This window comes from Symphalangus syndactylus, chromosome 23 (genome assembly GCF_028878055.3).
Source record: "Symphalangus syndactylus isolate Jambi chromosome 23, NHGRI_mSymSyn1-v2.1_pri, whole genome shotgun sequence".
NCBI lineage: Eukaryota > Metazoa > Chordata > Mammalia > Primates > Hylobatidae > Symphalangus > Symphalangus syndactylus.
Window position 1 is genome coordinate 68,349,663 of NC_072445.2, and position 23,463 is coordinate 68,373,125.

The 23,463-nt window shown below is 42.6% G+C and overlaps 1 long non-coding RNA gene across 12 annotated transcripts in view; it reads right to left on the reverse strand.

Moving 5' to 3' along the window:
* LOC129473263 (uncharacterized) overlaps positions 1-23,463 on the reverse strand; it is a 264,435-nt gene that overhangs the window by 78,015 nt on the left and 162,957 nt on the right. For 5 of the 12 annotated variants that reach the window (XR_010119217.1, XR_010119225.1, XR_008654224.2 and 2 more), the window contains exon 5: positions 10,481-10,596. The exons of 1 other annotated variant lie outside the window; for it this stretch is intronic. This is a non-coding gene — a long non-coding RNA (uncharacterized lncRNA). Of the gene's footprint in view, positions 1-4,497; positions 6,669-7,486; positions 7,538-10,240; positions 10,323-10,480; positions 10,597-20,225; positions 22,032-23,302; positions 23,460-23,463 lie in introns of those variants that run through there. 6 more of the 12 variants (XR_010119218.1, XR_008654225.2, XR_010119222.1 and 3 more) reach the window with 5 other exon arrangements.

The following is a 23,463-nucleotide window of genomic DNA, read 5'->3' on the forward strand; positions in this document are numbered from 1 at the left end:
CTACAAGTTTTATGAAGAAACATGAAGGTAACTATTGGTGTCCCCATTTATTGACAAAGAAACAAGTCTAAATGCTATTAAGTCACTTGCAAAACCCTTCCGGATCAATCATTTCCTGAAAGAAAAGGATGGCACAGAAGTAAGTTTTATCTGACATAAATAGAAACCGAGGCAGGTTTAAAGGTTTGGGCCAAAGTCTACAGCCCTCTGGAATGACTCTAGGATGACTCTGAAGGATGTGAACTTTGTTTGCCTAATCTCCTGTCTATAGATCATATGTAATTGCGGTTTTTGCCATTAAAAGTTTTGCCATTACTTTTAAATGGCAAAAACCTCAATTACTTTTCCACCAACCTAACAGAATATTTTCCTCCTCCTTCTTGATGCCCCTTTAGATCAAGAAAATCACAGTTCCTGCCCAAGAGAAGTTACAGTCTGATTTATTCACTTAACAACTAACTTAGCATCTACTCTCCCTACTCGCAAACTGAATACTATGGGCACCTTAAGACCCTGCACTTCAAGACTGGCTTTGCACTCAGAAGGCCACCTTTCCCCAGCGTGGGCTTCATGTGAGGCATGAGAAACTATCACGTTACTTTTCTAAGGAATTAAATGGTCTGAGCACTGTAGCAACTTTTCTTTCCCGGTATAATCCATCAAAAACATGGCCTAAATCATGATAACACTAAGCCCCAAATTTTCAGAGTAGGACATGAAATTATATCTTAGTGACTTCCTTTGACCCAAAAGAAAAATGCAAAGCTGGCCTCACTTGGTTTATCTTCATGTTAATCGTGAAGGAGGAGTGTGTTTAAAACATCAAGCAGATGAATGCCATTTTTCAACCTTTTCCACACAATGTTAGGTGCCTCTTGAGCTACGGTATTTGTTTAAATCATCGACTCCAATGACCCTACTCTCTCTATTTATTATGCTTTGGATGAAATAATATTGTAGGAGTTCCTATTTTTTAAATTCCATGCTACTATAAAATATACACTGGATCCATCACTATTTCACCAATTTGTTCATGACTTTGAAATCATAAATGGGTTAGCTTCAAACCTTCCTTTTCTGAGAAAAATAAGATAAACCCTGTTTCATTTACTTTGGAAAGTGCTAGTTTCTTTATTTTAAATACACAGCTCAGATTTATGTTTTCTTTTTAATAGAATTTTCTGTTTTTCTAATGCCTAGCCTGGATGATCATCTTTGGAAAACAGAACTGCTTTTGGACAAATGCTGATATCACAGATTAAAAGGGGATATAACTCTTCACACATGAAAGGGAAAATTTCCCTTAGTTCTTACCTCAGCAATAACAGCAGCAATAGATTCTATCCAAGAAGTTTTAATCACATATGTCAGCATGACATTTTTATAATAAAGAGAACTTAATTGTTAACTGATCACAAATTAACTATCTATTATTGTGTTGGGCCAAATATTGTCTAAAATGAATGACCATTCTTTCTTTCTTAAAAATTCTTTCTTTCTTAAAAAGATTATATCAATTTTATTCATTGTAATGGGAGTATATTTATGTAGCTAACATAGCAATGTAAACATAGGCATGATATAAATCTGTAAATTAATAGCAACACTGAAGCTATTTGAAATAACATAGTTACATTTTGGCCATTAAGATTGACAAATAGGCCAGGCGCCATAGCTCACGCCTGTAATCCCAACACTTTGGGAGGCTGAGGCAGGCGGATCTCTTGAGGTCAGGAGTTTGAGACCAACCTGGTCAACAAGATAAAACCCCGTCTCTACTAAAAATACAAAAAATTAGCCAGGTGTGGTAGCACATGCCTGTAGTCCCAGCTACTTGGGAGGCTGAGGCAGGAGAATCGTCTGAACCCAGGAGGCGGAGGCTGCAGTGAGCCAAGGTTGTGCCACCGTACTCCAGGCTGGGACTATCTCAAAAAAAAAAAAAAAAGAAAAAAAAAGATTAGCAAATACATGATTGGAATAGTTGATATACCTGTTATTTCCACCCTGTCCAACCTACGGGATCTCTTTATGAGTAAATGGAGTCAGGGATTTTGAAACTATGCTTAGTGTTACAAATAGCAAGTTATAAAAAAAGTGACCACTTAGAATGAGTAAAAGATTGTTTCTCAATCTTTTACTCATTATCACCCCTCCGCCAAGGAACGCTTTTTAGACATTTTCCCTAATCAATCCCCCATATGATTCTAATACCACAGATACAGTGTTTATGTACTACATATGTGTATATCTGTGACTTCTATATAAAAAGGATTTTTAAAACACCCCCCTTAAGAACCAATTTTTATTCATCTGGGGGCAATATTACCCCTATTGATTTTGAGGATTTAAAAATATAGAGAAAGATAGCAGCCCCCAAATTCCCACTTGGAAAGAGGGTTGTTCTACTTTTCTTGAATCACAGCCAAAAACAATGGGCCTAGATCAAAATAAATACAAAATCATTTTCTGGGATTGGGTGGGGAAAGATAAATCTTCATTTCTAAGCTGACTTTTTTCCCCTGAAAATATTAGTTGTTATCTAACAGCAGTGAGCCCATTACCAACTGAAAAGAAATGTTGACCTTTGGTACTCAGCCCTGTATATGACCATAAACACCACTTCACCCATTACCATCATCACTCACTCATTCACTTCCTGACATTTGCCCAACCAGCTCTGCCTCAGGAGTTAGAGATGCAAGGAAGGATAACACTCAACTTGAATTTCTTCATTCCACTAATGAGACCAGCAATTTTAGAAGTAGTAAAAAAGTAAACAAATCTATGTATTCCAAAACACCTAGAATGTCTAAAGAAAGAAAGTGTATTGCTATTTCTGGAAGAGAAATAAAGCATAACATTGAGAGGCAGTGATTATGAATCACAGCCCCGTTACCGTGTACATAGAGACAGTCTCCATTCTTTTGAATAAGCAAACCAGCAGCCTGACTTTGGCCATCCACAAGCGTGTCAACAAATCTGCCTTAAAACCGACTTGCCAAAGTTTGAGTTACAACTTTAAAGGGCTCATAAAGGAATGGTGAGATGGTGTCTTGTGGCGGCCAGCTTCTACTTTGAATTTAATTAAGTATTTCAACCACTGTAAGTTAAAATGTTGATTCCCAAATGGGGCTTCCACATGGGAGTTGTAGTTTTTCAAAACAGTTGCCTCCTCCATTTGTTTTTGTCTCCAGCCAGCCTTAAACCTCAGGCACCACCCGCTTTAAAAGTTCCCTTTCACAGCCATGATGTAGTGGGAGGACATGCAGCTTTGGCAAGACCGTGGTTCACTGAAAAGCAACTTTGCACTAGCACACCATTTATTTCTGAAATGCTGGCAAAATTGAAAAAGCCTTTAACTCCACAAGGGGTAACATTTTTCTTTAGGAAAATTGTCAACACAGGTAAAACAGCTGTGGGCAAATTAAGAGAAATTAGCTATTGAGTCAAATTCCTGTAGCTTGGGGATGATTTTCATTGACATAAACGTAGTCTGAAGTCATAAAAAGGAGTGTTTCCCATACGAGATCCAGGGATGCTGATGATAGCGAGTCTGTGATCTATCGTCCATCTGAGAGTGAAGGGGGAAATCACATCATCCCTAACTATTTGGCTGCTCCTACTCTTGTCAACAAGGGCCGAGAGCCCCAGTAAGTAAGTGGTGGGAGGAAGGTCAGCACAGATGGGGATGTGGGGACAAATCACATGCATATGACCACCAAAAAGGGAGCTGATGTCAAACAGTATCCCAGAGGCTGGCCTGGCCAAGCTTCTCAGACAGTCTCCATCTTCTCTATGATTTAATAGCTGCGAAGAGTATGAATGTTGTGAGAGACAATTTTGATGGTGTAAGTCTTATAAGAAGTCTGGGAAAGAATAATGGCAAAAGCCCCTTTTCACCAACTAAGAAAGAAATTACAGCCTTTCCAAAATTCCTACCCATAATTCCAGATTTTAAGCTTGGCTGCTGTCTATGAAATAATAATAATAACGAGGGCTTCCTTTGTCCAAGAGATGAGTTTCAGGGGAGAGGTAGAAAGAAGACAAACACAGCAAAACAGATGGTCAGGGTGAAAGTAACAGTGTAGGTGGCTATGGAGCAAGAGAGAGAATAAAATGTAGTCAAAAGAATCAGAGCACCTAGGGCTGAATTGTTCATTTACATCAACCTTTCCGAAAGTATCTTCCCTGGACCACAAGTTAACTATGTTCAGAAATGCACGTTCATCTCTCACATGGTGTTTAACAGTGTCTATTTCTATATTCAGTTCTCTAAGGAGTCCTGCAATGTGGGATATTTACTGTTCATTACAACAGACCGTTCATGGTGGATGTCAGTTGTGTTATAAAGCTAGCTTGTACCAGTTCACGAGAGCTGACTTTTAAATTTTTAGGAATTGGCAAACAGGTGTTTAAAAATGTAATTGTTAAAAAATCAATTATAAAATTACAGTTAAATATATTAAAAACAAAGGAAAATAAGCTTACCCAGTGAAGTTGTTTCTTAATTACAGTTATTTTATTTTTTAGTTCAGCAGAGTGGGGTAACTAAAGTTATCTTTCCATCTATTTCAAGAGTGTCCACAATTGCTTTTTAGAACATTTTAATATTAATAATAGTGCCTCTAATATCTTTGTCATTTAATTCCAAAGTCTGTGTCACCTTAGTGTTTGTTGATTGCTTTTTGCCATCTGAGATTTGTCTAATTCTTCCCATGCCAAGTAATTTTGGGTTGTGTCCTAGGCAGTTTGACTATTATGTTATGAATGGGGTCTTGTTTAAATCCTATGGGAAATGTTGGTATTTTGTCTTAGCACACAATAAAATCCAGGTAGGTTCAGGCTTAAGTTCCAACCTGCCATCTTTGGTCTGTGGTTTCAAGGTCAGTTCAATTTTCAGGGCCTTTGCAGTGTTATTTACATCTGTCCACAGATGTGCTTCTCAGTGACTGTCTGGACCCTAGATGGTGGTCTGTCTGTTACTTCAGTTCTCAAAGTCCTTTGTGTGCTGATTAGAATCAGATTCATTCGTGTGCAGCTCAGGGGGAGCCCAGGATTTCATAACCACCTTGAAGGGTTGCTTTCCCAAAATCCTTCCCCTCTGTGCTCTTGTGAGTCCTTGCTAGTTCCCTGGCCCTCCCCTTTTTGATCCTCCATCTGGAAAGCTGGAACTTTAGTTACCCACTGTGCTGAGCCCTTCTGCAGCTGCACCCACATCCTGGACCAAGCGGTGAAGAGAACTGGAAGAAAAACCTGGTAGACTCACTGCCAGCTCAGCAGTACTTGGAGTTCTGGCCTCCTTCTCCAGTCAATCTTCCACAACTTGCTCTTCTGAGTCCTCCAGTAGCTGCTCCGTGCCTTTGTCCTGGCCCTGCAGCTACATACCACTGGAGAGATGGGGAGGAGAGGAGGAGAGCTTGCTCTGTGTCATCAGGAGCTCCCTGCAGCTTCTGTCGGCCTGCCTTCTTTCTGCCCTCCAAGAGAAGGCACTGTCTATTCTTTCTTTCTTTTCAGGAGAGGTAGCCCTGGTTTCTTCAATGATCCCTTATAATTTATCGTTTCCAGACTCCTCTTCATCTCACTCACTTGCCTCTGGATTTCATTATTTTCATTATTTTTCTTAATTTTCATAATATGAAACTCTTACCTCCTCTGATCTGTATACTGCAAATCTACTAACTCAGTTGAAAGTACGTTTGCATTTTCAGTAATTGCATTTCATTATTGGCTCAGGCCAAACTTTTGGAAGCCCCAGGTCTTTTGCATATGAATAATGCTAGGTCTTTATCACATTACTGCAATTGGTCATTTTCACCTGGATGCAGGAATTTAGAATTATTAATATTTCATTTTACCTTATTGGCTCTAGTTTGTCATTCTTGCCTATTGAAGCAATGTAGAATTCTGATACTCTTATCTATTTTATTGGTTATCCATTTTAGCTTCATGTAGTGATAATAGAGGCAGGTTTTATTAAGCTCTGGGGAGCCTGGCAGAGCAGAAAGACTTTCAGAAGTTCAGGTCCATCTCTGCCTTCTGACTTCAGCTGGTAATATCCTCCCCCGACACATCCCATTTGCTTTGCCTGAACATAGCTAATCCTCAACTATAGACAGAGTTCAAGCTATTTCCCTTGGCACTCCTCTGCCCCACGTCAAACAAGGGCTAAGTCTAGACACCTGTTTGGATGTGTTCTGCGTTAAGTAAAGCAGAGCGGATGGATACCCTACAGCGGCTAAGAGCTCTGGCTCGCCACTCCAGAGGAATTTGAATTTGAGAAATGGTTACAGAACAGCTTTCCCACACCAGAGATAGGAAAGAGAGGTGACTTTGGTACTGAAAGAAAAGAAGGAAAGAGAAGGAATAAGATGAAGAAATATTGAAGGGAGACAAAGAGAAGGGGAAGAGAGGGAACAGGAGGCAAAAATGGAGCTGAAAGGAGGAAGCTTTTGGTGCCACAGGGCCCATCTCGTTCATGCTAGCCCGTGCCCTGGTGGACCCATGTCTTACATGCACCCTGACAGAAGCTGGATGGCAGCACCCAGCCACACTGCGTGGCAAGCATTGTCTTCTCGTGTTGAGATATCTTCACAAAGAGCTCCAGGAATCTCATTGCCAGAGGCCATGAACTGGGCAAAATGGCGCCCTTTCCAGAAAAAACATGGAGTCTGCAGGAGAGAATTATGGATCAACAAACCAGGGTCCAGTAAAAGAGAAAAGTGAATCTGGAGAGAATTGAGGAAGACATTTTAATGGAAATTTTCAAACATATGGCAAAACAGAGTAATCTAATAAACCTCCCTGCGCCCAACACATAGCTTCAATAACAGTTAGCTCACATCCAAGCTCGTCTCACCTAGACCCTCACCTGCATCCCCCACTGGCTCGCCCTACTGGACTGTTTTGAAGCAAATCCCAGACCTCATTCCATTTCCTTCATATAAACTCCAAGGGAAAGTAAAACTTGAAGAAAAGCAAAAGTAAAGCCACTGAAGAAAAATCTGAAGGACCCGGTGGGGAAAGGAGAAAATAAATTCATCCCTAGGAATTATTCTCAGATTTTGGTAACATTTTACTTTGTAAATAAGACATAAGATTCCATTACCACTCCTTTTTACTAATACTACAGCAGAAAACAGACAGTTCATAGGGAAACAAGACTGATAATGGGGGGGAAATCTACCCACCCCATAGGGTTAAACATGAAAGAAACATATTTGAGCTGCGTTGGTCCGTGGTGACAATGCTTTTTAAAATATATGGGCTGTGACCATATTTTTAAAGTTTGTATTTATTTTGCTTCGTTCCATGAGATGTAAACTGGGATATTCAGTTATAAAACAGGATTTTATGGCTTCTGGGTAATTCCCCAAGAGAGGAAAATAAAGTTTCTTTCCCTCCAAAAAAGTGATAAATGTTTAATGAAACATCTAGACCTTTCCCCCTTAAAAGTTTAGGCATGACTTTAGAATATTTTTATAAGCACCTGATATCTTCCACCTGAATTTAGCTGATGAATCAGAGGCCAGGTACGGGTCTGGAAAAAGGAAAAGAAATACGTGAGGCTCCCAAAGCAGGATTTGCTCTTCAGTGCTGGGAATTGCCAATCAAATGAGAGCTCTGTGGCTGGGAGGTTCATGGATTGCCTCCAAAGAACCAACCCCACTCGGAAACTACGGATGAAGGTTCAGAATGTCATCCTTAGCTCCAATTGCTGGCTACTTAAAATAAAAAGTATGACTATTTTCTCTTTCACACACATACACAGGCACATCCACATGCACAGTCCATAAAGGGTTTTCCAGCATCAGGTGGCTTTTAACTTAACTAGTTTCAGGGAGGTATAAAACAAACTGGAAACAAATATGTGAGATGTTACTTAGAATAAACAAAGATTTCCAAGCGAAAGAGGAAAAATCTTGACAAGGCATAGTTAAGATTTCACCAAAGCTTAAACCTTTCTCAGTGAGCTGTAGACCCGCGAGCCCCTGATGCAGAAAGTCCTGCCCCGCCGCCCTCATCCGCGGTGGCTTCCTTTCCGTGGAGCGTGGCTGCTGAGAGTTGTGGCTGTGAACACCCGCATCACCATGGGCATGCCATCCTCAAGGTGCGGTCTTGCCCCCGCTTCGCCCCTTTTATTTCCTGTTATGGTGTTATTTGCTGCCTTATTTTTATACCTCTGGTTTTCATTTAATAAAAGTCAGAAGTAGAAGACTGTAAATCTCTTTATGTTCTATGCGGCTGGGGCAGCCAATCCTCAGCCCCAACCTGAGACCTCTCCTGCCAAAGCCCACGGTTCCAGCCCCAGGGGAGGGCAGGCCGGGTGGGGAGGCAGGGAACGAGACTTTTTGCCCAGGGCCTGTTAACCTGAGTATACTTTCTCCTTCTCGGGTTTGTTTTCTCAGCTGGTGGCACACGCTCTGCTCCAGCACCACTAGGCCTAGTGGAAAACGGCTTCCTCCAAGATCTAACGGTCCATTTTAAAGAAGTGGTTTGGAGCTCAGAAGAAGGGAGCTCAGTTATAGCGCTGTGCCCAGCTTTCTCTGTTTTTCTTAGTCCATGGAAATAGGAGATGTGTAAACAGTTCATATTTCACATTCCACCTGTACCAAAATCAGCCAAGGCAGACAAGCCTGGCTCTTTAGACCCTCCTGCACTTCAACCATTAGTGTGTTCCCACACTCTCCTTATATCCCCATCACCCGATTTTCTACCCATTCTCCCCCCCACACACACTTGTTCACATCCCAAGGGAAAATACGTCTTTTCCTGAAATAATCCATCCTTACAATATCCTATGATGCATTGGCTTTTCTGCTCTGATCCCCAGCTCGACATACCAATGGGCATCCTTGTAACCATCGCACTCAGAGGAGGGTTTATTCCTCTTTTTTTCTCTAACCAAACGCTAGCAAAAGTTGGCCTCGAAGAACCTAGCTGACAGCTCTCAACTGGGAACTGAAGAGGAGAGACATCAGGATGTTTGCGGCAACCTGAGAAGGAAAGCACCTGTCCTCTGTGGGTGTCCTCTGACCCACATCTTCCCTTTTTTCTTAAATCTCAGCTGGAAAATGGCCCTAGAGCTTCCATGGGCAAAGAGTCCCCCACCTGTCATAGAGCAGACACTCAACCAGGTCCCTTGCTTGAAGATTAGTGTGAAAGGAATGAGTGAGTGATTAGCAGTGGCGCGGACCAGCTCTGTAAAACCCCTAATGACAGAAGGGACAGAGGAACATGTTCCACCTGCCTTCAAGGTTTCCAGCTGTTACTGACACCTACACAGAGACCAGAGCTAGATGGCCTTTAGGGGTATTTCGAGATGAGGTAAAACCTGCCCTGTTAAGCAGCAGCCCTGGCCTCAGGCCAGGCCCAGAGGAAACATGCTGGGAGCCAGGAATGCCCAATTCCTATTCCAGGGGCCTCTTTCCCTGCTAGAAACGGGAGAGAGGAGGAGGAAGCTTCTCTGTGACTTACATTCTCAAGGTTCAGTGAAACATCTGAGGAAAGAAAGAAAGAAGAAGGAAGGAGGGAGAGTAAGCAGGGAACGGCAGAGACAATGTTGAAGAGAAGGACGGAGAGGTCCCCAGGGACCGTGAGGTAGGCCCTCCTTGTTGCCATAACTCAGCTGCTAATTTCCAGTTGTCAAGATTCATCTCCCAGAAAAGTAAAAGCTGAAAAGAACGTGTAATCTTCTTGAGAGAGACCCCACAGTATCTCCAGATGTTTTGGGTTATTCTGTGGTGAGGGGAAAAGGCCTAGGTTGAGAGAAGCAAATATGTTCATTCTTTGAAAGGAGGAAGGTCACCAAGTGGGAACGGTTTCCAGCCTTTGGAAGTATCGCATTTCAGCAGAAGGAGCCAGGAATAAGATATCATTTGTTAACTTTGCTAATCCATTAAGTAGACATTGGACAGCTGAGCTATTATTTGGAACTCTCTGCTATGTATCCTCTGACAAGGAAACAGTGTCCTGCTGAGTTTAGGTGTGGTGTGCACTAAGGCGACATAAAACTTTCAGCAGCTTTCGATGAAGCTGATTTTTATTTTAGGGAACAGTGGATACTGAATCAGTAGGAGAGATTGAAACCACGGCCTTCCCTCCCCTCATCAGGAAACACATTATTAGTAAATTACTGGATGCTTTAAATGGTTTATGGTGACATTTTAAATCAAATCTACCCCCAGAAATAGGGTTTGTATTGAGCATGTGTGTGGTGGGGTTTTCTCCCTAAATGCAGTACCTCAGAATCATTGCAAAGGAGCGATGACATCCAGCTTCTCATTCTCCTGATAAAAACACGGACATCTGGGGAGGGTCGGTGGCTGCACGAGAACACAAGCTAAGGTGGCGGCAGGGCCAGGACTGGAGCTGTGAATGGTGTTTCAGAGCGCCAGCTGTCGCCCGGGCAGAACACGCATGGACATAGGAACCACGTGATGGTCCTTGCCACTCCGGTGCCTGCCTGTTGTCTGTACCTTACCTGGACTTTGGGCTTAGGTCAGCAGCTCTGTTTGTCTTCCAGCATGGCTTCTGTTTTTAGTGTGAGCAACATTGATGGACCAAGGGCAGGGGTGGTCCAGAGCCCAGTGCCAGGTCCTGTGTGGAATAGAAAGGTGTGTGAGCTGCGGATGCTGGAAGTCTGACCCCGCCACAACATCGTTCTGCATGACTTGCAGGTGATTCACACAGACCAGCCAGCACTGGCTGCTGCACCATCCTTCCTCATTCTCATGACACAGCACAGGCCATGGCAGGTAAAGACAGAGGGCAAATTGAAAATACAGGTTAAAAGGCTCCTTTTCATTGAGTCCTGTTCACCTGACAATGACTCGTGGAGTAGGCAGTGTGGGGCTGACAGGAGGACAGCCCCAGGTGGAGTGAGCCTAAGGCTGAGCCACAAGCGAGGGGCCCAGGCTGGGTCTGGAGCGTGGTGTCGCCAACTTCGAACCCTGACCAGACAGCCGTGTCTCCCACGCCTCCTCAAAGAGGGCCTCTGATGCACAAGTGCTGTTTTGCTTGGCCAGCATAAGTTCCCTCTTCTGCTAACAGCCCCTCAGGTTTCCTGTGGGCCTGACTGTACCCCGGACTCAGGCTTTTGGAGGGTTGGCTGGACACCAAGCTCCTGGCGGGGTGCAGGAGCATTCCACCTGCCTTGCCTTGGTGATTGGCTCAGCGGGGAGATCATGATCCCAGCTAGGTGCAGAGACACTGTCATGAAGAGAAGCTTCCTCTTTCTGCTGGAACTGCCAGCCATAAAGGTCAAGTAAGTCCTGAGCTTTCAGTTTTCCCCTTGAGGGCAAAGCCACCAGGCAGGAAAGCTGAGATACAGAGGGCAGCGGGAAAGGGAGAGACCAAATCCGAATGACACCATCCTCGAAGGCCTGGGATTCAATTGTGCCCCAGATTGAATCCAACACTGTTCAGTAGGTTCCCATTCTGCCTGAGTCAACAGTTATATTTCTGTCACTGCATCAAACTAATACCAGGTTCATAATTCCAGTGTCCACACAGAGCTATGGGAAAAAGCAGGAAAACTCTGAGGCCATTGCCAGTAAAGAATGTAAGCCTAATCGCATTCCACCAAGCGTTCTCCCAAAGCCCCCCTGCAGCCTTGCACTTGGGAAAGCCTCATTTAGCAGTGGAGACACACAACAGTGGCTGCCTCCATTTTGCTCCCTGCTTTGAATTGAGCATGAATTGTGCCATGATGGGGTGCACAGAAGGTAGGGCCAAAGAGCAGAGACAGACCACCCAACTGAGCCTGGGACAAAAGACAACTCTCAAGACAGTTTGCAGCATGAGGGAGAACAAGAAGAGGAACATTTGGGGAGCAGAGGAAATGAAAAGCCCAGTTTTAGAAATATGAAATTTTGGGCTGTCTGCAGGACATCTGAGTAGTCATGTCCACTTGGGATGTAAAACGCAATTCTTAAGGTAATGGTGGACATATGGGTTGGAGATACCAAATTTGTAGTCAACAACATTTGGGCAGTGGGGCTGGGGGAAGGTAGAAGGAGAGGTAGGGTTAGCTAAAACCATGGACATGGATGGATGAGGCTGCCCAGAGACAGGATGAGACAGGAAGACGACACAGCCAGCCCTTGTGGGACAGCAGCCTTTAAAGGGCAGGACTGGGAGCGGGAACCAGGAAGGAAAACAAAAAGAAATGGTCAAGAATGAGAAGAAAAAAAAAAAAAACCACTGGGAAATGTCACTGAGACTAAGCAAGAGAGTGTTTCCAAAAATAAAAGCCATTGAAAAAACCAAATGCCATGGAGATCAAAGAGAAGAAAAGCTGGGAAAGATCCCTGGGATTTAGTGGCCTTCTGTAGAGCAGCTTCATTGGCGTGACAGTGGCACGGACCACACCAGACACACTGAGCTGTTCCTCTCCTCAAGCGTCCTGCCTCTCTCCAAGAGTTCTGCGTGTTTCTCTCTCTCTCCTCCTCCTTCCCTGAGCCCCATACTTGTCTCTGTGTCTCCTCGTTGTGCGTGCCTCTATGACCACGCTTAGTACATTCTAGGGAAATGATTCCCTTTGCATTTTTCTTTCTTACCAGACCATGAGCTCTTCCAAGCCAGGGACTCTGTGACTCATCTTTTTCTTTTCAGTATTGAACTTGGGTATCACTTACATCTGACAAAACGCACACAACTTAAGTAAGCAACTCAATTGATTTTTAGACACGCATCCACCTGGGTGACCCCACCTAGATGAAGACATACAAGTTTCTAGGACCCAAGACCCCTGCCCCATGATCCTTCCCAGTTGACACTATTCTGACCTCCATTGCCAGGAATTAGTTTTGCCCAGTTTTGAACTTCATAGAAACTGAACCATGGAGTCTGTACTCTTTGGAGCTGTCTGCTTTCACTTGACCTTTTGTCATCGTATTGCAGGTAACAGTAATCTGCTCCCTTCCACTGCTCTGTGTTGAATGAATCCACCATAATTTACATGTTCACGGTTCTGTACGCAGACACGTGAGTTGTTTCCAGATTGTGCTGTTAAGAACAATGCTGCTGTGGGCACTGTGGTCCATCTCTTTAGTGGACACAGAACTCATGCTGGGAGGGACACGCTCTGGAGCCTGACTGGCATCTGATCATTTCAGTACTCTCTCCTCATCCTATACATGGGGCCAATAGAGTAGACACCAAATAAGTAAAAATCACCCTGAAGTCATAAGCGAGTTTTCAGCAAATCTCTTACAGGAAGTTAGTTAAAGCCATTTCATAGGGTCTTTATGGTATCATCAACAAATATTCTTGTTTCCGTTTCCAAAAGCTCATGAGTAGGCCAAAAGATCAATTAGCAGACAACATCAGCCCCTCTACTTAAAGAAGTCATAATACAAGCTCATATATATATATATATACATATATATATATTCAGTAGATAAGGCAAACAGCTTTTGTAATGAATAAGACAGAATATGAAGATTTGTCTTCAAAGAGGACTCAGAAATAGGATCTGCAGTTTCACCAAGGGGAGAGATGAGACATGTACTCTAGGTTGGACGGAGGGCTGGGTCAATGTAACTATTATTTTGCACAAAAAAATATGCTTGGGCAGGAATGGGGCCTCAGCAGCTGCCTCAGTAAGTGCCCCAGGAATGAACCCCACCAATCAAGATACCAAATTTGGGGGCTTACTTGTGAGATTCAGTTTTCACTGGTTAGAAGAAGTAAGCACTCCGGGGAAGCCAAGGAAGCAGGAGAAATCAGCCTTTGTAGTATGAAGAATGACATCAGGAAATGCCAGAGTTTCAGATTGTCACTCTGTCCCCCTATCCTCACCCCTCCTTTGAGGGGCAGAATTTGACCACAGGCTTGGCCTGAGTTTGCATAAAAAGAAGTGAAATCTTACCTGAAAGAAAGTATAAAAGGAACTGCAAGACACTGCGACTTCTGGTTTGGATGCAAACCTTTTTCTTCCTTCCACTTCCCTCCTTCTCCCAGGCCTCTGCCCAACCCATCACCCCAAGGCAGGATGCAAATCCAAACTTGAAGCCAATAGAATTTACTGGTGTTTTTCTGAGTGGCCTCCGTCCCCTTGGAACACTTTCCAAGAGGGAGGGAAATGACTATCTGCCTGCCCTGCTTAAAGTATCCATGCAAAATGAGGAGAGAAATAATTTAATCACAGGTGCTGGTGAGGGTGAATTGAAGGCCATCAATCCTCTGTGGCTGGCAGGCGCAGATAAACAGAGGACGTGTGTGGGCGTGGAAATGAACACAAGTGAATATCCTTTGCTTTCTCAGGCAGGGTCTGCCCCAGAGGGAGCAAACTAATGTGTCTCCTTGAACATCCAACTCTTCTCATTCAAGTGTCAGCTTAAATACAATGACACACTCACTTGCTCCATGGCCTCTCATTAATAATATATGAGAGTTTCTGTAGAAAGCCTGAAAAAAAAACTTTACGGGAAACAATGACAGAGTTTTCACCTGTGGTTCAAGGATCTGTGAACTGGTGACACGGGGGCAGACAAGGAGTGATTAGTGTACTCACTGGTGTTGGGGACACTGGCTCCTGTGATGCCTGCAGGATGGACAGTTCAGAAATCCCAGTGAGAATCTCCAAGGAGGCACAGAACCACCTCAGGGGGCACCATTTACACTAAGTGCCAGTGAGGAATAGAATGGGAATGAACGTCATCACATCACTGTGATAGAATTTCCTTACTGAACATTGGCCAAGTGTCCCGAGATACGCAGAATGCTATTGATTTTTAAGTTGGTTATTTCATTGTCTTGGTAAATGTACTCAGAAGTGTCAGGGTTAGAACTCCTATATCTTGGAGTTTTGAATATATATGTACAATGTAAGCACACGAGATGGCAGGCAAGAAAGGGAAGTGGCTGCAGAAGTTTGAGAACCAACCACATCCCCAAGAAACACTCACCCATTGAAGAATGGTGGGAACACAGCACCTTCTCTATACACTGGGAGTTCTAATGGTCAATACACTCTAGTTTAGCACTTCACTAGAAATTCTTAGAAAATGTAGATTTAACTAAATTAAAAGTTTCCCCAAAGGCAAGCACACAACAGGGCATAAAGTAAATGATGAATAAATAATTTTTTATTTGACCTAACAGTCCCCTCCTTTCCTTTTATCATCTTCATTCACATACACTGAAGGTCTGATTCCTGAAGAATTCATCTTCTATTAAGGAAAATACAGTTTCTAATAGCACCAAAAACATTTATTTCTGGCCCCCACTTTCTCTTCCTTGCTCAGTGTGTCTGATCTCCCAGAGCAATAATGCTGCTGACTCATTGGTGCTTCCAACCCAGCGATCCAGGCCTTCCGTGGCCCACACTCATGTGATGCCCTCGAAGCTTAGTTTACATTCCATGGTAAATCGGTATAATCACTTCTTTGCACATATCCTCAGCTTCCTTGCTTCTTCTGGCTTGGTCATGCTTCCTTAACAAAAATACAATCTCAATCATGTCTAACTCTCAAGAAACTCGATTCTACTTCCCTGAGAACATCACAGCACCCAGAAGAGAATGCCTACACTCCCACACCTCACCCACCCGTTTCCCAGCATCTGCACCCATGCATTCTGCCTTCCTACCTTTATTGCAGATAAATTATACAATCTCCTGCTAAAGCAAAGCCCTCTATTTGCACTATCCAGCCCATATCCTCAGGTCTACTCAAGGGCATTGCTCCCTGTCTCCTACATCACTATGTTTTCCCATTCAACCAGATTATCAGCATACAATCATGCTACACTTTCTCTCACTATAAAGTTCCACGGCCAGTTCTCAGTCCTCATCTTACTTGACTCATCAGTAGCTCTGGACATGACCAGTCACTCCTTTCTCCTTGATTCTCTTTCTTCATTTGGCTTTCAGACACCACACTCCCCTTTCCCTCCCACTTCACTGGCCTTTTCCTTCCCATTTTCATTGTGGCTCCCCTCTACTCCCTGACCTCAGGTGTTGGAGTTTCCCAGAGCCATGTCTTGGCCTCCACCCTCTCTCTATAGACACTCCTTCCCCTGGGGATCTCATCCAGTCTCATGGTTGTAAACAGGATCTATATGCCAATGACCCTCCCCGGTCCACACCTCTCTCCCAAACTTCAACGATCCACTCCACAGACCCCACAGATGTCTGATAAGCACGTCAACTTCAATGAGTCCAAAATCAAACTCTCAATCTTCCCTCCCCAACCAGCAGCCTTTCCCATTTCAGTTGATGCTGACCCATCTCTAGAGTTGTTTATACCTCTTTCTTTCTCTTCTATGCCTCATCCTATCCTATGGGGAATTCTGGCTCTACCTTCAAGATATCCCCAGGACCAAACTCTTCTCACCACCTGCCCTGCTGCTACCAGGTCCAACCCACTGTCATCTCTTGCCTAGATTCCTGCAATTACCTTCTAATAGATTCCCCCACTTCTACCCCACCTCCAGATCTACTCTCAAGGCAAGAGCCAACATTACCCTCAGAAAATGTACTGCAGGTTATTCAGTCTTTTGCTCAGCACTCTCAGATGGCTTTCTGTGGCCCTCTGAGCAAAAGCAGAAGTCGCCCATCCCAACCTACCCAGCTCCCATCATTCCCTCTTTGACCTCACCTGACCTTTCTCCTTAGTATTGCAGCCTGTCCCTACCATGACCCTCCATTGCCCACCCTCTGGTCTATTTTTCTCCCATCACTGCCCTCACCACCTTCTCATAGATCGTATAATCAATTTATTATCTACCTTCCTTCACTGGAATATGAACTCCATAGGGCAGGGTCTTTGTTTTGTTCCCTGTTTTTCTACAAACACCTAGAACAATTTCTGCATGCCATGGGTGTCAACTTTCTTGGACCCACTAAACCAACTTTGTCTGAAGTCGTGTTTGTGCTTGTGGAAATGCAGATCGGGTCTCCCAGAATCCGGGAAGCAGATGGCCTGGGAGTAAGTGTGGGGCATCTGCACATTTAACAAGCTCTCAGGTTGTGCATATCCATGCAGAGTATCCCTGAGAACCACATGCGAAGTCTCTTACATTGTAGAGTAGTGGTTTTCAAATGTCTTTTTAGATTCTGTACCCTTTCTTTAAATGTCAGCCTACAGGTTCCTAATCGATCAGACAGATAAATCCATGTATAAGCAGACAGAGGTGGAAGGAGGGTCCTTGGAAACCCTGTCTCCTTGTAGTGGCCTCTGAGGGGAAAGGGCCATTCCCCAAGGCTTCATAGAACGAAGACATCTGGTGTAATGTGTAGCTCAAGGCCTATTGCTTTTAGGAAATTTTTATTAACGTTAACTTTTTACTGACTCAATTCTCCTGATTGAATTAGCCTGCACTAAAATTTACAATGACCTTAAAGATGCTAAAATATAAAACTCCCCTCTGAAAATGCAACTTTTCTCTCTCTGCTGCCCCCACTGTCACCCCCACCCAACCTGAGCATGGCTCCTGTCCCTCCCCACTCTGCGGAGGCTGCTGCCTTCTGACAGTCTCAGTAGCTGTCTTTACCTCTTGCCACAGGAATCTTCTGCTGCCCTGGCCCATGCTGACTTCAGCCCCAGAACACCCTGATTCTCTCTTTTCTCCATTCCTCTTCCTCAATTTCCCAAATACTACCAAAGTAAATGATGCACCCATGTGGATTGGCTCCATTGGAAATTAATGTTTTTGAGTCTGGACTGGAACCACAGTCCTGCACGATAGCTCACTTGGTCATTGGAGGTCAGTCCCCCTTCCCTTCCCTTCTCCAGTGAAGGCTACACCCAACTTTGCCTACTCTCCTCAAAGTGACAACGCCCTTACACCTCTTAATAAATATCATTCCCTTCTGAGTTGACAGAGAAAACAGATGCTATCTGGCACATACTCCCTCAATTCCCCTCTACTTTTAGACTAACCTTACTAATGTTTTTATGGTTGTGGTTTCAAAAAGATGTCTTCACTTCCTTTCAAGATAATTCTTCCCATGCCCCTCATTCCATCCCCCCAGTTCTCCAGTGGAATGTGCCCTCTATTGTATCTTCTGCCTCTTTCTTTCTACTATTCCTACCTTTCAGCCAGAGGAAAATAAATACAAAAAGAAAATACATAAACACTCTCAACCCTGTGCCCCCTCAAACTACTTGTCTCATCTCTCTCTTTCTATTCTTCTCCAAAGTCTATGAAAATATTCTAGATGGCCATCACTACAGTCACACCTCCTGTTTCCTCCTCAACCAGTTTAAAATAACTTTTGCCCCTGTCTTTTCAAGAAAATCCTTTCTCAAAAATGATAACTTTTTTTTATGTTTAGCTCCCACATATGGGTGACATCACAGTGTTTCTTTTTCTGTGCCTGACTTATTTAACTTAGCATAATGTCCTCCAGGCTCATCCATGTGGCTGCAAATGACAGAGTTTCTTTCTTTTTATGACTGAATAATATTCCACTGGGTGTTTAAAAGTTGAGATCATAGAAGTAGAGAGTAGACTAGTGGTTACTGGAGGCTGGGAAGGGAAGCGGGTAGGAGGGTTACAGAGAGGTTGGTTAATGGGAACAAAATTACAGTTAGATAAGAGGAATTAAGTTATAGGATAGAGCATAGTATAGCATAGTAGGATGACTATAGTTAACAGTAATTTATTGTATATTTCAAAATAGCTAGAATGGAGGATATTGAATATCCTCAATACAAAGATACAATAAATGTTTGAGGTGATAGGTATCCCAATTACCCTGATTTAATCATTACACATTGTGTACATGTATCAAAATATCACATATATTCCATCAATATATATAGTTATTCTGTCAATCAAAATTTTTTAAAGTTAAAAAATGAGAAATCTTACTTCCACACTGCATCCTTAACACTTAACCCAGTGACTCTCATATAGTAGATTTTATGAATATTTGTTGAAAAAGCAGTTCCTAATGATTTCCTAATTTCCAGATACAACAGCCTTTTGTCACTAAGCCTTGTCTCTCCGCCACACTACAGTCTAACCTCCACACATTATAGTGAGACATCTTTTTAAAACATGCATCCGATGGGATGAATAGACTTCAAAGTGACCTCCATGACCCCACCTCCTAGTACTCACATTCTAGTTCACCCCCCTCGAGCATGAATGAAATCTGTGACTTGCTTCTAACCGATAGAATATGGCAAAGGTGTTGGAAGGTCACTCTTATTACAACGTTATGTTATAAAAGACTCTGTCTTGCCAGTAGCCTCTCTCTGGAGTCTTGTTCTCCTTGTTGGCTTTGAAGAAGCAAGTCACCAGAAATAAGTGAATTCTGCCAGCAACCTAAGGGAGGCTGGAAGTGGATTCTTCCTCAGCTGAGCCTCCAGATGAGAACAAAGCCCAGCTGACACTTTGATCACAGTCAGGAGGGAGGCTGTGCCACCATCCTATAAAACTCTTAGAAGAAAACTTAGGAGGAAAACACCATGGCATTGGACTTGGCAAGGATTTCCTGAATATGACACCCAAAATACAGGCAACAAAAATAAAATTAGACAAATTGGACTACATTAAAATTAAACATTTCTGTGCATCAAAGGACACAATCAACAGAGTGAAAAGGCAACCCCTGAAATGAAAGAAAATATTTGCAAATCAGACATCTCATAAAGGATTAATAGGCAGAATATATAAAGAATCCCTACAACTCACTACAACTACAGAAATAACCTGATTTTAAAAATGGACAAAGGATTCAAATAGACATTTCTCCAAAGAAGATTTACAAAGAGTCAAAAAATATATGAAAAGGTGCCCAATATCATTAATTATTACAGAAATACAAATCAAAACCACAATGAGACTTTACACCCATTAGGATGATTACTATTTAAAAAAAACAGAAAATAACAAATATAGGCAAGGATGTGGAGAAATTAGAAACCTTGCTCACTGTTGATCGGATTCTAAAATGGTGCAGCTATCATAGAATACAGTATGGTAGTTCCTCAAAATACTAAAAATAGAATTATCACATGACCCAATAATTTCACCCTTAGAAATATACTAGAAGAAATCAAAAGGAGGGACTCAAACGGATTCGCATGCACCCATGTTCATAGCAGCATTGTTCACAATAGCAAAAGGCGGAAACAACTCAAGTGTCCAACAACAGATAAATGGATAAAGAAAACGTGGAATATATATATATATGTACACACACACACACACACACACATAAACACACAATGGAATATTATTCAGACTTAAAAAGGAAAGAAATTCTGATACATGCTACATGGATGAACCTTGTGGACACTATGCTAAGTGAAATAAGCCAGTCATGAAAGGACAATACTGCATGATTCCACTTATTTGAGGTGGAATTCGACTAGCAGTCAAATTCAGAGACAGAAAATAGAATGGGGTTGTCAGGGATCTGGGGAGGGGAAATGGGAGTTATTGTTTAATGAATACGGAGTTTGTTTCACAAGATGAAGAGTTCTGAAGATGGATGGTGATGATGGTTACACAACAATAAGAATACTTAACCCTGCTGAACTGTGCACTTACAATGGTTAAAATGGTAATTTTTTTTTTTTTTTTTGAGACGGAGCCTCACTCTGTTGCCCAGGCTGGAGTGCAGTGGTACAATCTCAGCTCACTGCAACCTCCACCTCCCGGGTTCAAGTGATTCTCTTGCCTCAGCCTCCCAAGTAGCTAGGACTACAGGCATGCAACACCAGGCCCGGCTAATTATTATATTTTTTAGTAGAGACAGGGTTTCACCATGTTGGCCAGGCTAGTCTCGAACTCCTGAGCTCGAGTGATCCACCCACCTTGGCCTCCCAAAGTGATTACAGGGATTACAGGTGTGAGCCACTGTGCCCTGCAAAGTGGTAAATTTTGTTATGTCTATTTTACCACAATTTAAAATAAGTAAATAAAAATCATTTACAGATAATTCAAAATATAAAATACATCAATGAATTTTAACATAACAGAGTACCAAAAGTTTTTTTTATATTGTTTCAGAATCTGTTGCAATTAACTTTTAAAAATTATCATTTATTTAAATTTATGAAGACTCAAAGAATATTTATAATTATCCAAAAGACTATTTAAATGCTTCTACTTTTGCAACTACGTATCTATGTGAAGCCAGATTTTCCTTATACGTTTCAACCAAAACAACATTTTGCAACAGATTGAATGCAAAGCGTGTATGAAAATCCAACTGTCTTCTATTATGCCAGACATGATAGAGGTTTGTTTTAAAAAAAAAAAAGTAAAACGATGCCACTTTACTGAGTTTTCTGTGTTGAAAATACAGCAGTTTTTCATAAAAACATCATTTATGTCAACATGTAATAGGCTTATGTTTATGTGAATTAATGAAAGATGTTTGCATGTGAATTAAATATTTTAAATCTGCCCAGTTTGGGTTTCTAATATGGTAATTGTCTATAGGTATGCTCCACATAATGATAAACTATTTGGGGTCCTTGATAATTTTTTAAAGTGACAAGGGGCACTGAGCCCCAAAACTGTGAGAACTGCTGCATTCAGATGGCTGTATTACAGGGGATACAGAATTTAATCCTCCTCCTCTGGCTCCTCTGCCCCTGGAAGATGGCAGTTTTAATAGAGAGAATGTAGACAGGCCCATTCTCGGGGCTGGAAGTTTGAAGCCAGCACTGCTAGGCTGAAATCAAGGTGCCGGCCGCGCTGTGCTCCCTTTGGAGGCTTTAAGGGAGACTCTGCTCCTGCCTCTTCCAGCTTCTGATGGCTGCGGGGTCCCTGGGCCTGCGACCACATCCTCCAGTCTCTGCCTGTCTTCACCTGGCCTTCTCTTCTGTCTGCGTGAAATCTTCTCTATAAAGACACATGTAGATTGGATACCGTTGTTTGATTCAGGTTGAGCAATCCCTTTATAATCATATTTGAGTCTTCTTTTGAAGTTGCAGCCCAATGGTGTCAACAAGAGATGTCTGAGCTGGGTGCCGTAATCCTAACACTTTGGGAGGCTGATGCCAGAGGATCACTTGAGGCCAGGAGTTCAGGAGCAGCCTGGGGAACACAGGGAGACCCTGTCTCTACAAAAAATAAAAATTAGTTGGGTGTGGTGGTGCACACCTAGAGTCTCAGCTACTCAGGAGGCTGTGGCACTTGAACCTGGGAAGTTGAGTTTGCAGTGAGCTGTGATTGCACCACTGCACTCCAGCATGAGTGACAGAGCTGTCTGTCTCTCTCTCTCTCTCTCTAGATATATATATATATATATCGATATATATATAAGACCATGTCTCTCTCTCTCTAGATATATATAACATATATATATATATACACACATACACACACACATATAATCAAAAATTAAAATTAAAAATTAGCTGGGCATGGTGGCACACACCTGTAGTCCTAACTGCTAAGGAGGCTGAGGCAGGAAGATTGCTTGAGCCCAAGAGTTGGAGGCTGCAGTGAACTATGTCCACTCCAGGCTAGACAACAGAGCTAGATCCTGTCTCAAAAACGAATGAAAGAAAGAGAGAGAGAGAGAGAGAAGGAAGGAAGAGAGAAAGGAAGGAAGAAAGAAAGAGAGGAAGAAAGGAAGAGAGAAAGGAAAGAGGAGAGAGAGAGAAAAGAAGAAAGGAAGAGAGAAAGGAAAGAGAGAGAAAGAAAGGAAGAGAGAAAGGAAGGAAGAGAGGGAAGAAGGAAGAGAGAGAGGAAGGGAGAAAGGAAGGAAGAAAGAAAGAAAGGAAGGAAGAAAGAGAGGAAAAAAGAAGGAAGGAAGGAAAAGAAAGAGAAAGAAAGAAACAGGAAAGAAGAAAGAAAGAAAAAAGAAAGAAATGTTTGATTGGTTCACAACCACAGTGTGCTTTGTGTTTGCTTTTCTAGTCTTTTATTATTCACAATAAAGAGATACTAGTAACGACATGGGTCCTGAAACCCAACTACCTAGGCTGAAGCTCAGCTCCATCATTTACAACTTAGGTTGCCTCAGAAAACTTAGTTGTTCATTTATATTTCAGTCTCCTCCTCATAAAATGGGGATGATAATATCCTACTACATAGAATTGCTGTGAACAGTAAATGAGTCCACAGTTGTAAAACACTTACAAGAGTGCCTGGCACATAGTAAGCGTTATATAAATGTTCATTGTTATTATTATATGAACAAAGTTACCAAAAAGAAATTGAATGTGGTTTAAGGATTAGATCATTGGAATTGCAATTGGAATTGGAATTAATACCATTGACATGATTGATATGGATGAAGCATTTCAGCTGTCCAATAAGTCACAAGACACTGAGACCTGGGTACCCAACAAGACATCATTTTGCATTTCCGCAGTAGAACCTGTACCTATTTTTCAGAGGTTTCCGGGCCGTGCCGTTCTGCCCCTCCCACCCCAGAGCATCCCGCGCAGCCTGAGGCAGCTTCTCTGAACAGTCTCCAAAGTCAGCCGAGTCACTGTGTAGTTTTTTTTTTTTTTTAATTCTTCTTTAGGCACAGCCTCTTTCTGA